The 15,640-nt window shown below is 41.3% G+C and overlaps 1 pseudogene across 1 annotated transcript in view; it reads right to left on the bottom strand.

Moving 5' to 3' along the window:
* Positions 1 to 14,586, bottom strand: part of LOC308417701 (ligand-dependent nuclear receptor-interacting factor 1-like) — a 33,573-nt pseudogene extending 18,987 nt beyond the window's left edge. The window contains exon 1 of the transcript in view: positions 14,540 to 14,586. The product of the transcript in view is annotated as a ligand-dependent nuclear receptor-interacting factor 1-like (transcript). The remainder of the gene's footprint in view (positions 1 to 14,539) is intronic.
* Positions 14,587 to 15,640: the final 1,054 nt, after the last annotated feature.

The raw sequence follows: 15,640 nt of genomic DNA on the forward strand, positions 1-15,640 counted from the left end.
GCCAGTCAGTCATTTTGTAGAAGATATCTTGACTGGGTTTTGTCTGAAGTGTGTATTATGGCTAGACTTGGGTTGTGGATTTGGGGTAAGAAAGTAATGTTTATCCTGGGACAGTGGCTGGAGAGTGTTTGTGCTTCTGTCCCCAGCCTGCTGTCCAGGCCTGGAAGATGTAGGGAGGATTGGCCTGAGCTAACAAGCTTCTTGACTCTTCTGACAGGAATACCTCTAAATTTCTTTATTCTGAGGCTATACTTTCCAAAATCAAAGAACATTCAATTTTGCCTGTGAATCTTATGAAGAGTCATGGGTGTCCTCAGGGAGATGAAGGAGAGAATAGTTCCAAAGTCTTGTACATTTAGCTCTTCTGGAAGTCATGTCCTTAAAACGTAGTCCAGGGAGGTGACTTTCCTTCCTTGTCTAGTAAACTTGGGAACACTGTGTTCTGCTCCACCCCATCCTGTGCAGTGGCGAGCAATTTGAGGGCTTTGTGATGAGGAAGGGTTATTCCCATCTAGCTCTCTTCAACTTGCATTTTTTAAAGTGTCTTTCCCAGGGTTTTATGGCTATGAAGAGCCACCATGACTACAGGAACTCTTATAAATGAAAACATTTAATTGGGGCTGACTTACAATCCAGAGGTTTAATTCATTATCATCATGGAGGGAAGAATGCCAGAACTCAGGTAGACATGGTGCTGGAAAAGTGTCTGAGAGTTCTACATCTTCATTGGCAGACAGAAGGAAGGAAGAGACTTCTATACTGGTCCTGGGTTGAGCATCTGATACCTCAGAGCCCACCTCAAGTGACGTACTTCTTCCAACAAGATCACACCTACTCCAAAAAGGAGTAGTACAATTCCTAATAATGCCATTCCTCTGGAGTCTACGGGGACCATTTTCATTCAAGTCACCACACATAGGGAACCAGGGACCCCTCTATGATTGAAGTTTTAAAGGGATACTGGTTCATTAGCCAAGATCTTTGTGATAGATATGTTTAGAAGTTCAGGGTTCTTTTGGGTTCTAAAAAGATAACTCAGGCTGGGCATTGGTGGCACAGGCCTTAAATCCCAGCACTCTAGATGCAGAGGCAGGTAGATTCAAGGCTAGCTTGGTCTACAGAGTGGGTTCCAGGACAGCCAGAGCTGCAGCAGCACAAGAGAAACTCTGTCTCAAAAAAGCAAAACAAAAAACAAAACAAAACAAAACAACAACAAAGCAAAAAATAAAAAACAAAAATCCTCCACAAAACAGACAAACAAACAAACAAACAAAAAACCCAATCCAGTTATAGACCAATATATCTTAATATTTTCATACTATGGACAAAAGAACATTTTATATTTCACCAGAGAAACATAGACTTATTCACATACAGGTAGATAAATGAAGACCACGAGTGGTCTAATAGCAATAGTAAGGTTATGATCTGTATCATTCCCCCAAGTTGATAAAAAAATTTTAAAATCACTTTTAGTTTTGTCTTTTTGTGTTTAGACTGCCCTAGGAAACTAGTGTAGTTTGGATGCTGTATGTAAAAATGCCTCATAGTTCCACGGGCTACAACGGCAAGATCTGCAAGATCTGCAAGATCAGGGTGTCTGCACAGGTAGTTTTAATTCTGAGGCCCCTCTTCTTGCATTGTAGGGCCTGTTAGCTCCCTGTGAACCCACATGACTTGACAGCACAGCAAGGCTAGGGCCGAAAGATGTATACTCTCTGGCAGACTGCCCCTTATAAGGTTACTAATGCTGTTGCAGCAGGGGCATACTCTTAACCATCCTATTTAACCATAACTACTTTGTCAGTCCCATCTTCAGATACAGGCACGGTAGGGGTTAGAGCTTCAGTCTATACATCTGCGGGAGAAGGACACAAGCGTCAAGTCTATAACAGGAATCATGAAGGCTTTAAGAAGCATTACCTTGCTGTGTAATTAAGCTGGGCTTGAACTCACACTTTTGCTGCCTCAGACTTCTAAATAGCTAGCATTACAGTCATGTTCCTTCATGCCTGGCCCAGGGATGATCAATAGGCAATTGTGCCTTCATCTTTGGAGCATGTTTTCTGTGGTCCAGCTGTAATGATCTTTTTGTTCCTTAAATTGCTTCATTGGTTTGAGTTGAGCAGGATTTTTGTATGAGCATCTTATCCCAGGTCCTTGCGAGTCCTGTCTTGTTCCCTACCCCTGGCTTTTGGATAGCCAACCTACTGTCATCTCACCTGGCCACTCTGTCTCAAGCTGGCTTCTTGTGGTCCTTTGATTCTTGGTGATGGTCTTCTGAATTGACCTTAATCTACTTATTCTTTAGCTAGAGTAAAATTTCCAAGGAAACTAGGACCATCTCCACTCTATCTTATAGCCCACAGACCAGCCCTGTATCAGATTCTTTACACGTGATAACATCTGATAGGTATTGAGTTATAGTAAATGCTCCCACCAGATACTGACTTTGTGTTTTCCTGTAGCATCCTTTGTTTTGGTAATTTTAATTTTATTAAAATAGATTTTTTCATGTCATATATTCTTGATCACACTCTCCCAGAGTCTCTTCTATCTACCCATCCACCCAAATTCACATCCCTTTTCCCCCCACTTTTATTAGAAAACAAATAGGCAATAAAAGCAAGCAGACAAATGAACCAGAATAGGACAAAGCAAATAATCAATCAGAAAAAAAAAAGAGTCAAAAAAGAAAAAGCATAAGAAAAACACACAGAGACTCCCACACTTCTTTCACACACAGAGATCCCATGAAAACATGGAATCAGAAACCATAATATACAAGAAAAGACCTTTAAAATTAAAAAATATGATGACTGGCTAGCCTGTTTTGACTTGGAAGACTTCTGATGGGCACTAGTCCTCTATCTCAGTCTACCACAGTGTCTTCTCCAGGGACTCATGTCTCTCATTCAGTCCATACTCAGTTACCACCGGTTGTCTTATTATTAATGCTTAAAATTAATTTGGTGGGGTGTTTTGTAAAGATCTATCTATCTATCTATCTATCTATCTATCTATCTATCTATCTATCTATCTAATGTATGAGTACATTGTTGCTGGCTTCAAACACACCAGAAGCAGGCATCAGATCCCATTACAGATGGTCGTGAGACACCACGTGGTTGCTGGGAGTTGAACTCAGGACCTCTGGAAGAGCAGTCAATGCTCTTAACCACCTAACCATCTCTTTAGCTCTGGGTGGATTTTTAAAATACCAGCTTTACAGCTTGCTTTGTTGTGTTATTGTGGTTGTGTTTCTGAAAAGCAGCTCTGAACTGTGTTGCAGGGTTGCTGAAAAGCCCATTTCTGGGCTCATCCTAAATAAGTTTTCTGGCAGCAAAAGCAATTATTCCTTTGACTCGTTCCCTAAGCATCCACTGAGTGCAAAGCATATTCCAGGTACCAGGCAAGGTACTTCACAGTGTTTATTTAGCAAGGCAGACCCACCTTGGATTCCATGCACTTATATTTTAGAGAAGTAGTATAGTCCTGAACAGCTTGTAGAGCAAACATTATGCATAAATATTCATTTACTTGCTCACACAATCATCTGTCCATCCATCCATCCATCCATCCGTCCGTCCGTCCGTCCATCCATCCATCCATCCATCCATCTATCCATCCATCTATCCATCCATCTTTCCATTGGTATAGGGTTTGGTAGAGGGTTATAATAGACACATAGATTTACAGTATATTGAGGAGTGGGTACATAATAAAAATCCTGCCATGCATAAGACACACAAATCTGTCTAAGGGAATTTGATATAGGCTGATGTACCAGGTAGAGCTTCCTTAACTAGAAATGAGGGGCCTTGTCTAGTTAGTGGGTGCAGAAGTATTTTGAGATGGGAGGTAGCTATGCCATTCTGGGAATCAAGAGAAGACTTGTAAGCCAGGGAGGTGGTTGCTCACCACTGGGGAAGCTGGAAACCTAAGCTTGGCTTTTATATAAACAAATGTTGGCTATCCTTATGTAACAATCCCGGGCCTGCAGCACCTAGCAGGAATGACATTAGAGACAATTGTGTTGATGATCTCAGCATCGATGGCTGTCCTATGATCCCCTGCTGGGTTGGCAGGAGTGCTGACATCAAAAGATAAAACTTGTAGAATAAATGCTATCAAATAATAGATTTCTATTCATTTTCTCCAGGAATCCCTCCCAGGTTGCAATGGGGCAGCTGTCTGTAAAGGTCAAACATTGACTTAACTGCTGTTAGGGGTAGGTGGGAATGGTAGAGTAGGGAGGAAGAAGAATGAGGAGGCAGGAGAAATTGGCATGGAAAGTGCTGGGGAGACCCATCTAAGGGTTAAATCCTCCTGCCCGAGCCTGCTCTCTGTCTGCGGAGGCTGTATTTATAGAGGATAATTACAAGGCTTTGAAAACAGAGATGAAGTGTGGCACTGGTGGGTGGTGGTAGGGATGTTTGGGTCCCACCTGCTTGTGGGAGACTGTCTCCCACAAACTCCCTCTATCTATCTTAGGTACCTAACAAAACTGTTGTAGTGGTGCCCACCAGACACTTGGTGGCATTGTGTTTGAATTCCAGACTTTTAATTCCAAATAACCCAGTGAAGTCACTTTCCTGAGCCCCTTGTGGGGGACCTGAGCTCCAGTACCCTGACCCCCCAAGTCCCCTTTGAAATCCCATTGACGTTTTATTTCTTGCATGGTATTGGTCAACATTTGAAAATCATATTTTTCTTTTATTCTTTACTTTTATTATCTGCTTCATTTATTTTGTTTGCTGAATGCCTAATTTAGAGTAGTAATCCAATAAATATTTGTCACACAAAAGAAGGCTTGATGAATAAATAGAAAATAGACACATACAGAGACAGACAGACATAGGACATATACACACAAACACAGACACATACATAAACACACAGAGAAAGAGAGAGACAGACACACACAGAGACATATACATACAACATATACACACAGAGAAAGACAGAGAAACACACAGGCAGACATACAACATACATAAACAAAGAAAGACAGAGACACAAGCAGACAGACACACACAATACACACACACATGGGATGAGGGAGGGAGGAAGGGAGGGAGGGGGAGAGAGAGACAGAGACAGAGACAGAGAGACAGACAGACAGAGACAAACAGAAACATACACACAGAGAGACAAAGAGACAGAGAGACAAAGAGACAGAGAGACAAAGAGACAGAGATGCAGAGAGACAGAGATAGAAGATGCTGTCTGTTGGTGGCTGGGCCTCTCAGTCCTGGGTGAGGGGCAGGAGCTTTTCAACTGAGGTTAATTGTTGCTATTCTTCTCATTTTCAGTACCAATATCTAGATTTTTTTTTTAAATGTGAAATTTTCTGGTTTAAACATTCTGGCGGCAAATGTGCATTAAAAAAAACAACAAGCACAGCCCACAGAGTACAGGCCAAGCACAGCCCAGCTGCACGCTGGCTGGAGCCCACAGCCTACAGCCTCTGCCCCCTTCATCTGCTCTACCTTGGAAGTGACACAGGGAACACTCTCTCCTTCCACAGATGCTGCACTTTGGGGATTTTAAACATTTTCTTACTGATAACTATTTTAATATTCATAGTGTTCAGGAGCAAGGGAGGGGAGACTGTGATGCCTGCTGTAGAACCAGCCAGAAAGCTCTGTTAGCCACAGGGAAGAGGCCAGGAGCTCTCAATTTTGACCTGCAAGGCCCCATTTCTCTATATTTCCTTTAGCTCCCTCTCTGACTCTGACTTGGGGCATATATACACACACACCTCCATATATATATATATATATGGAGGTGTGTGTGTATATATATGGAGGCCCTGGCAGTGAGTGGGGAGATGAAAATCCCATTTGCTGCCTCCCACAGGTGTGGTGTGCCCCTAGAAGAACTTGGCACCAGCTTTGTGGATGGCAGCCTGTACTGGGGATCCCTTGTTTGGAGTTTCATATGTCATCACAGTGCACAATCACAGACCATCAGCACACCCTAATTCTGAGTAGGCTTTAGCAGCCCAGCAAGGAAAGGGGTGTCTTGTTTCATCTCCAGCGCCTATGGTTCAGTAACTTAGTTATTTTTCTACTGCTGGGCTAAGACACTGTAATTAAGGCAACTTAGAGTAAATGTTTATTGGGACTCATAGTTCTACCGGGTTAGAGGTCACAATCAGCATGGTAAGGTCATGATAGCTGGCAGATAGATGCAGCACTAGAGTAATATATGAAAGCTTACATTCCAGTCAGAGAGAGAGGCAGAGAGACAGAGACACAGAGAGAGATAAAGAGACAGAGAGTTAGAGAGTCACAGAGAGAGATAGAGAAACAGACATAGAGAGAGACAGAGAGACAGAAAGACAGAGAGAGAGAGACAGAGACAGAGACAGAGAGAGACACAGAGACACACAGAGAGATTGGGAATAATGCTGGATTTTAAAACCTCAATGTTCATCCTCAGTGACCCAACTCCTTCAATAAGGTCATACCTTCTAATCCTTTCTGAACACTCCCAACCAACTAGGGACCAAGTACTTAGATAGAAAAGCCTATGGAGACCATTCTCCTCCAAACAACCACACCCAGTGTATCCCCTATTCCAGACTGGGGCTACCATGAGTGAAGAAACAGGAATGAGTATCCAGTGAGTGAGTGATTGAGTGAATCCTTAAAGGTAGGGACAGGGAAGACATCTCTAAATCAATATTAATCAGGACTAAAAACAAGGCTAACTTACTTTTTGGGCTTCTGTGCATTTTGGTTACTGTTTCTAACTGTAAAGTCAGAGCAATGATGGATATCTGTGAGGGCTTGAAGCAGGTCACTTTATGATCATCCACTCATAACAATGTGAGGGGCATCATCATTTCCATTTTGTAGACAGGAAACCAAGTCATTGGGATTAAGCAATTGTCCAGGTGGCTTTGGATTTAAGTGTTGGGTTAGGGGTTGTACCCCTGGTCTTATTCAGGGCTCCTGGCCCCAACGTCATGGATGATCAAAGGAGGGAGATACAGGCTAGAGGGGCTGGAGGGGCACTGTACTTCAGTTGTGGGTGACCCTTCCCATGCTCTTATGCTAGAGCTCTTATGCAGAACCTTTAGGAGCGAGGCTCAGTGGGAAGTAACTAGCTCATTGAGACACAGCTCTTAGAAGGAATTCTCATGGGATAAGCTATTTTACCATAAGATACCAAGCGAGGCTAAATAAACCTCTCTTCGTAAAGTCTCCAGTCTCAGGTATTTTATTATAGTAACAGAAAAGAGACATGTAAGGGGAGGCACTAGAAGTGAGAGAAAGGACCCAAACATGTCAAGAAAGGAAGCCTGTGTGTGTGAACCAAGATGGGACAATGTAACAAAGAGGATCCCTGAGAGTAGAAGGCCAAGCATTAGCTAAACACTGGAACACAGTTCAGGGAGCCTTCTTCCCCACAGCTATTCTCTTGTGAACATGGTGGACGCTGACAGATTCAGCACTAACCTGAAAGCGTTCTCTACTAGGTAGAGATTTTTCTGAAGCCTGGCCAGACAACAGTTTGTATGCAGGGCCAATCTCCCTTCCTATTCGCCTTTGTAAGTTTTGTATAAGAAATCATAAGATCAAGACTGTTGGGAGCCTTGGGGAAAGGCATTTCCTGCCTGAGATGTGGAAGTATGAAAGGAAAAAGCCAACTTTTCTTCTTTAAAAAATGTTTTGTATACTGTTGTGTGATGGTGTAATGCCTCCAGTGTTGCAGCCATGTTGTGACTGTGAAGAAGGACCTGGTGGAGCTGCTATTCTTGCTTTGGACCCACATACCTCTATGGATGGTCTAGGAAGTAATAACTCTTCTTGTCATTTAAACCACTGTTGGTCACATTTATATTCATGGTGGCTTAGGGTTACTATGATGAAATTCCATGACCAAGGCAGCTTATATATGAAGGCATATTTGATTGATTGGGGGTTTACTTACAGCTTCAGAGGGGGAGTCTGTGATCATCAAGGTGGGATCGTGGTAGCAGGCAGGCATGGTGCTGGAGCAGTAGCTGAGAGCTTACATGGTCTTCACAGTTGCTGACAGAAAGAGGGATGAAGGGATGGAGGGAGGCATGGGAAGGAGGGAGGTAGGGAGGGAGAGAGAGAGAGGTGTGGTGTGGACTTTTGAAACCTCAAATCTCACCCCCAATAACACACCTCCTTCAAAAAGGCCATATTTCATCCTAAACAGGTTATCAACTGGGAGTCAAACATTCAAATATATGAGCCTGTGGGCACCATTTTCATGCATATAAGGGTGCTATTATCATTTATTTAAGGGGATCATTTTCATTTGTATTCGGGGGCCATTCTCATTCATATAACCACACTGAGGCAAACTATATCAATTTAAAAGCATGAACGTGAAAGCTGGATTCCTAGAGTTTAGAACTTATTATTTTAGTATTTATCTTTAGTTTATTTTATGTGTATGAGATTTTTGGACTGCATGTATATATGTGCCCTATGTGCGTGATTGGTGTTCATTGGCTGCCCTAGGACAGGAGTTATGAGTTATTATTTAGGTGCTGGAATTCATACCTGGGTCTTCTAGAAAAGCAGCGATGTTTTTAACCATTGAGTCATTTTTTCAATTCCCTTAGCTTTTAATTTATGTGATACATTTGTATAGAGTGCCTGTGCCCAAGTGAACAGATGCTCCTGGAGGCCAGAGGCAACAGATCCTCCTAGAATTGGAATTCAAGGCAATTGGGAGCCACCTGGCTTGGATGTTGAGAACTGAACTGATCAAGGCTTTTGCAAGAGATGGAAGAACTTTTAACTGTTGAGGCAACTGTTTATCCCTGAGTTTAGATTTATGAAATAATTTTCACTTATACACCTGTATATATATGTATATATATATATGTATATATGTATATAGTGTGTGTGCATATGTATTATGTACCTGTGTGTATGCATATAAATGCATGTATAAACATATAATTATATTCCTAACAAATATGTATCCATATCTATCTATCTATCTTTGTGCATGCTTATATGTCACGCATGCATCATGGTTAGAGGTCAGATTTTACCACATGCGTTTTAGTGTTTGAATTCATATAGTCAACTTTGGATGTAAATGCCTCTATCTGCTGAACCATCTTACCTGAGTTTAGACTTTCAAAACTAGCTTCTAGGGGCATTGTGGGTAGTACAAACTATGGGCTGACTTGACTTTCTTTAGTGAGTAGGAATCAGAGAATAGAAGGGTTTCTGTTGGTATGGGATTGATAGTTTGAGCTTAGGTACCTTTCCTTTAGTGTGTTTTCATTTACTGATCTCCTTGCTTATTTTCTCTCTTATAAGACTTGCACCCCTGCCACAGGCTCCTCCATCACATGTCTTGGTCAAATAGATTAGAAAGTCATTTGTGGGAAAGTGAACCTCCAGGGCCCATCAATAGAACATTGACTATGTACCTGAATATGCCAAGCAGCAGAAAAGTTTATTTCTTTATGTAAGTTTTATCGTTTTGGGGGAGAAGGATCTCATGTAACCAAGACTGGCCTTGAATACATGATGGAGTCAATGTTGGTCTTGAACTCCTAATATTTCTGCCTCTACCTCCTGAGTGCTTAAGATTACAGGTACATATCATTGTATCTGGCTTCATACTGTCCCAGTTCCTGTTGCTTCGAAGTGATTTTTGAAATAGGAAGGAATAAGTCCTTACTTTCTAAAATTCAAGATTCTAGCTATTTTAGATCTCTTATTTCCTATATATATATTTTAGAATTAGCATGTCAATTTCACTTAAAATAAAGAGACTTGATAGAGTTTATATTGAGATTGTAGATTATGTAGATCAATTTAGGAAGTTTGCTGCCTTAGTAAATTTTCAGTCTCCTTATTGATGAACATGGAATATCTTCCTAGTTTTTAGATCTTCTTTAATTGATTTCAACTGTTTTTGATAGCTTTTTAGGGTATTTAAGTTTTATAGTTCATTTATCCTTAAGTATTTTATTTTTGGATGTCATAATAAATAAACTTAGCTTTTCAAGTTTAGACTGTTAGTAGAAATACAATTGATTTTTAAAGTTGATTTGGTTTTCTGAGATTTTTCAGAATTTTAGGCAATTCATAATGAGATTTTTTTTTCATCCTAGTTCTACTTGTTTCCCATCTCCAAGATTTCTGAACAAACTTTAATCCCGTCATTTTCAGGATGAGTAGGCAGTGTGCTCAAAAAGCAAATACTCCCAATGAAAACAGGCAGGCTTCACTTCCTACTGGTTCACTTTTGTTCTGAGTCTGAGGTATGAAATGAAATAGGGAACAGTCTCAGGAGACTTCAGGAGGTCAGGGAAAGGAGTGAGAAGAGAGGGTCTTGGCAGAATAAATGAGTAAAGCGAGAAAGCAAAAAGGGGAGAGGACTATATGGTAGGAAAATAAAAAATAACAGATGGATTAAACATGATCAGAGGATGCATCTAGAGAGATACCACAATAATACCTATTGCTCATAAATGTTATTATTCCTTAAAATTATAATTACATCATTTCCCCCTTCCCTTTCATAATCCTAACTCTAATCCTAACCCTAACCCTTCCTCCAAGTTCCTCTCCAAACCCTTTTATAGACATTGCTTGGCTGATCATTCTATATTGACTAAAATATTATCTATTTTATATTGGATAACCAATTGCTGTTCTCTTCCTTGAGGAAGACCATTTCCCCCACTTGCAGCATTTCTTAGTTGCCTGTAGCTCTTTGTGTAGTACTGGGGCCTAGTGAGTGTTCCCTTATCCATGTTAGCATGTCAATCGGTATCATCCTTGTTCATCTCATGTTTGTGTAGCCACGTTGGTGAAAGTTTATGGATATGGCTCCTGACTTCCCAAGGAGACTCAATTTCACATCAAATTCTGTGTTCATCTGGTCCTTAAAATCTTTTTTCAGTCCTTCTGCAATGATCCCTGAGCCTTAGATGTGGGAGTTGTACTACAGATGTATCCTTTGGGACTGGACTCAGTATCTCTGCATTTTGATTGGTTGTGGCTTTCTATTTCCATCTTTTGTAAAACTAAGTGTCCTTGATTTGGGGTGAGGACCACATGTATTTGTGTGATTAGAATAGAGTTATTGACTATGTTGGATTAGAAAAATGGTAGTTGTAGGTTCTTCTCCAAGATCCATGCCTTCACCAGTCCTGGGTAGCTGCTTAGGTTTCCAGTATCAGGCATGATTTTCCTCTTACTGAGTGAGTCTTAAATACAATTAATGAGTTGATAATTACTGCCAAGGTATGAGTGCCACCACTGCAGCCTTCGAGGTTATCGTGCCATGCTTGTTACTGTTATGAGAGAACCACATTGTTGATGCCATTGTGCTTAGGAACTTTTTCCATAAGCCAGGTCAGATACATGAAAAACATCTTTAGAAAGTTCTGTCTGTTGTGCTGGCTAATTTTTGTTGTTGTCTTTAACCAGGCATAAGGTAGAGTTGTCTGAGAAGAGGAAACTACAACTGGGCAAACACCTCTATGAGACTGGCTTTCAGGCAAACCTGTGGGATATTTTCTTATCCTTGATGTGGGCATTGCCAGTCCACTGTGGGTACCTCCTTGGGAAGCTGAGAAAGCCATGAGAGCAAGCCAGTAAGAAGCATTTTTTTATGTCCTGTATTTCTGTCTTGATTTCCTTCAGTGATGGATTCTCACCTGGAAGTAGAAGTGAATAAACCCTTTCCTCTACCAGCTGCTTTAGATAATATTATTTTACCACAGCAATAGAAATGTAAACAAGATGGACTCTCAGGGTTGTTTTGATTTGTATTTCTCTGATGACCAGGGATGCTGAGCATTTCCTTAGGTGCTTCTCAGCCATTCGAGATTCCTCAGTTGACAATTCTTTGTTTAGCTCTTTACCCCATTTTAAAATAGGATTATTTGATTCTCTAGAGTCTAACTTCTTTAGTGCTTTGTTTATGTTGGATACTAGCCCTCTATCAGATGAAGGATTGGTAAAGATTTTTCCCAATCTTTGGTTGCTGTTTTGTCCTCTTGACAGTGTTCTTTGCCTTACAGAACCTTTGCAATTTCATGAGGTCCCATTTGTTGATTCTTGATTTTAGAGCATAAGCCACTGGAGTTCTGTTTAGGAAAATTTCCCCTGTGCCTACGTGTTCTAAGCTCTTTGCCACTTTCTGTTCTATTAGTTTCAGTGTCCCTGGTTTTATGTGGAGATCTTTGATCCACTTGGACTTGAACTTTGTACAAGGAGATAAGAAAAGATCTATTTGCATTCTTCTGCATGACTTCCAGTTGAACCAGCACCATTTGTTTGTTGAAGAGGCTGTTTTTTTTTTTTTTTTTTCCTCATTGAATGTTTTTAGCTCCTTTGTCAAAGATTAAGTGGCCATAGGTGTGTGGCTTCATTTCTGAGTCTTTGATTCTATTCCATTGATTTACCTGCCTGTCTCTGTACCAATACTATGTAGTTTTTATCATAGTTGATCTGTAGCAGACACCAGCCCTAAATGCTCAGAATACCCAAAAAACAATTCACAGAAATTATGAAGCTCAAAGAGAAGAAAGGCCAGAAGATGGATGCCTCAGTCCTTCTTAGAAGGGAGAATAAAATGCTCATGAGAGGAAATAAAGGGACAAATAAAGGAGCAGGGATTAGAGAAAAGTTTATCCAGAAACTGTCTCACTTGGGGATCCATTCCATATGCAGCCACTAAACCTAAGCACTATTTCTGATGCCAAGTAGTGCTTACTTGCAGGAACCTGATATGGATGTCTCCTCAGAGGCTCTGCCAGAGCCATACTGATACAGAGAAGGATGCTTGCAGCTAACCATCAGACTGAGCAGAAGGACCCCAGTGGAGGAGCTAGAGAAAGGACTGAAGGAGCTGAAAGGGTCTGCACACCCATGAGAAGAACAAAATGATCAACTAACCAAACCTACCACAGCTCCCAGGAACTAAAACACCAACCAATAAGTTTGCACAGAGAGACCCATGGCTCCAGGTGCATATGCTGCAAAGGATAGTATTTTCTGGCATCAATGGGAGGAGAGGCCTTTGATCCAGCAAAGGCTCACTTTCCTAATGTAGGGGAATGCAAAGGTGCTGAGGTGGGAGAGGGTGGTTGGGAGAGGGAGCACACTCATGGAGGCAATAGAAGGGGGCGGGGGAGGGAATTGCAGATAACATCCAAAATGTAAGTACAGAAAATACCCAATAAAATGAATAAGACATTTATTAAAAATTTTTTCCAATGATCTTGAATCTGGTATTGTACGTGCGATAGGATCAGTCTTCCAAGTGAAATTTACTCAGGGTGTTAAAGTGGCAGTGATACCTTCTTTTATCTCAATGTTTTGTATAATGTGGTAACCCTCAGTTGGTTATGGGCAGTGTGTACCACCTTTTGAAAACCAATTCCCAAAAGAATTAGGAGATGGCTATTTGTCATTAAAAATTAAATTTTACAACTCATAGTTAAAATAAAATAAATGTAAACACATGAAACTCACCCATTTCTAAATATTTACTATATTTTACTGTTACCAATGTCCTTGACATTAGGAGGAGCATATGTACATGATGGGACTTCTAAAGGATGATGGGCCATTGCCTATCTCTGAGTCTTTTAATTTTACATCTATAGCTTGAATTGGCAGTGGTAGGGTATTTACATCATGGAAATTGTCAAACCGAGCAGGTCCCCACCTCTTGTGATGACAATTGTACATTTACCAGATACCATTGCTCTGGAATCATGTTGTTTGAGTTGAATTATTGAAGAAAAGGCACCAAGTATCAGTTTCTTGTATAACAAGAATCCTTCTAGGTTGTTATCTTACTCCATTTTCTGTTTCTATTTCTGAACTACCTGAGACTAGGTGATTATATAGCACAGTTTATTTGGCTCATAGTTTAGAAATCCAAGAGCGTGCACTGTTAGATAACTGTGTTCATCTGATGATGGAGGCCATTGTACAACACCAGAGAGCAAGCATCCTAAGGCAAGTTTGATATCTTTACAAAGCATCTCCCGTAACATCCATTAGTTCCTAAGATTGACCTTTTGGTTGAGGCAGAGTTCTCATGACTTAGTCACTTCCCAGAGGTTCCAGCTGCTTCACTAGGTACCAGTTTCCAGTAATCTGAGGAATGCCTTTGAACCATAGCAGTTGCTTTGAGAATTGAGTGTGTCATTACACACTAAGTGCATAGGAAAGTACTGGGCACGTGACAGTATATAGGTGCTCTGACCTAAGCGAACTATTATCTTTGTAAGGAAGGATGTACTCAAGATTATCCCATCCTGCATCTCTTCTCTTAACCTGTCTTCACATTTGTCATAGTAATTTTCCTTCCTAAGCCAGAGCACAGGATTCCCGAGACAAGAGTGGGCTGCGTCCACAACCACAACCCACTAATAGACCATGTTCTCACTCACCGAGTTACAAAGAAATATTGACCACAAAAAGTCAGCACTCCATATGTGTGGGGGTGTGGGCCTGTTCCCACTATTCTTGTGTCTGTCTGTAGGGAACCCTGGGCTTACCTTGTTGACTTGAGAATAAGCCAGTATTGTAGGTCAGGTACCCCCATGTTGACCACTGACTCAGGCAGCCCAGCTGCCACGTAGATGATGAATCACTAGGCCATCCCCCTGCAACAGGATAAAGCTGAAACATAACTATATCACTGATCAGATATGGGCTTTGCACAAGGTCTCATGGAATTCATTTATGTACAGATTCTTCCTTCCTACAGCTCCTATGTTGTCTGAAGAAGTCAAAGTAGCTCTTCTGCCCCAGAACAAGCTTTGTTGGTATCCATATTTTACCATTTGGAAGTTAGTCTTCTGAGGCAAACAGTAGCCTATGCCAAGACAGCAGCACCTGGGAGAAGAAGCATATAAAGTCTGTAACATTTTTATGTGAATCTCTTGCCTCCCTGCTCTCTTGCCATCAAAGTGGACATCAGTTCCCAAGAACTACTGGAGAAAGGCATCACTGGCAGATGTCCAGCCCCCAAACCTGACTGTACTTTCAGAATTATCAAGAGAGCCTTTTACTTAGTGTGCTTGCTACTTTGAGGTCAACCTGACACAAGCTAGAGTCATTTAAGAAGAGGGAGCCTCAATTGAGAAAATGTCCTACTAGATTGTCCTGTGGGCAAGCCTGTGGTGCATTTTATTGACTGATGATTGGTGTGGGAGGGAACAGCTCACTGTGAACAGTGCTATCCTTGGGTGGTGGTCCTTGGTGCTGTAAGGAAGCAGGCTGAGCAAGCCATAAAGAGCAAACCAATTAACAGTGTTCCTCCATGGCTTCTGCTTCAGTTTTTTTTTCTGACTTCCCTCGACTACAAGCTGTAAGACAGGATAAACCCTTTCCTTTTCAAGTTGCTTTTGGTCATGGTATTTGATCACAGCAATAGAAAAGTAAACTAAGACAATTAGGGAAACACTGGGGTTAGAGAGGTGGCTCAGTGGTTAAGAACATTTACTGTGCTATCAAGGGGCCTAGATTTGTTTTCCAGCACCCATGTTGGGTGGCTCACTACTGCATGTGATCCAGCTCCAGGAGATCTGAAGCCCTCTTCTGGCCTCTGTGGACCCACATGCATGTGGCATATACTCTCACGGACATAAACACAT

This window comes from Micromys minutus (genome assembly GCF_963924665.1).
Source record: "Micromys minutus genome assembly, chromosome: 1".
Lineage (NCBI taxonomy): Eukaryota > Metazoa > Chordata > Mammalia > Rodentia > Muridae > Micromys > Micromys minutus.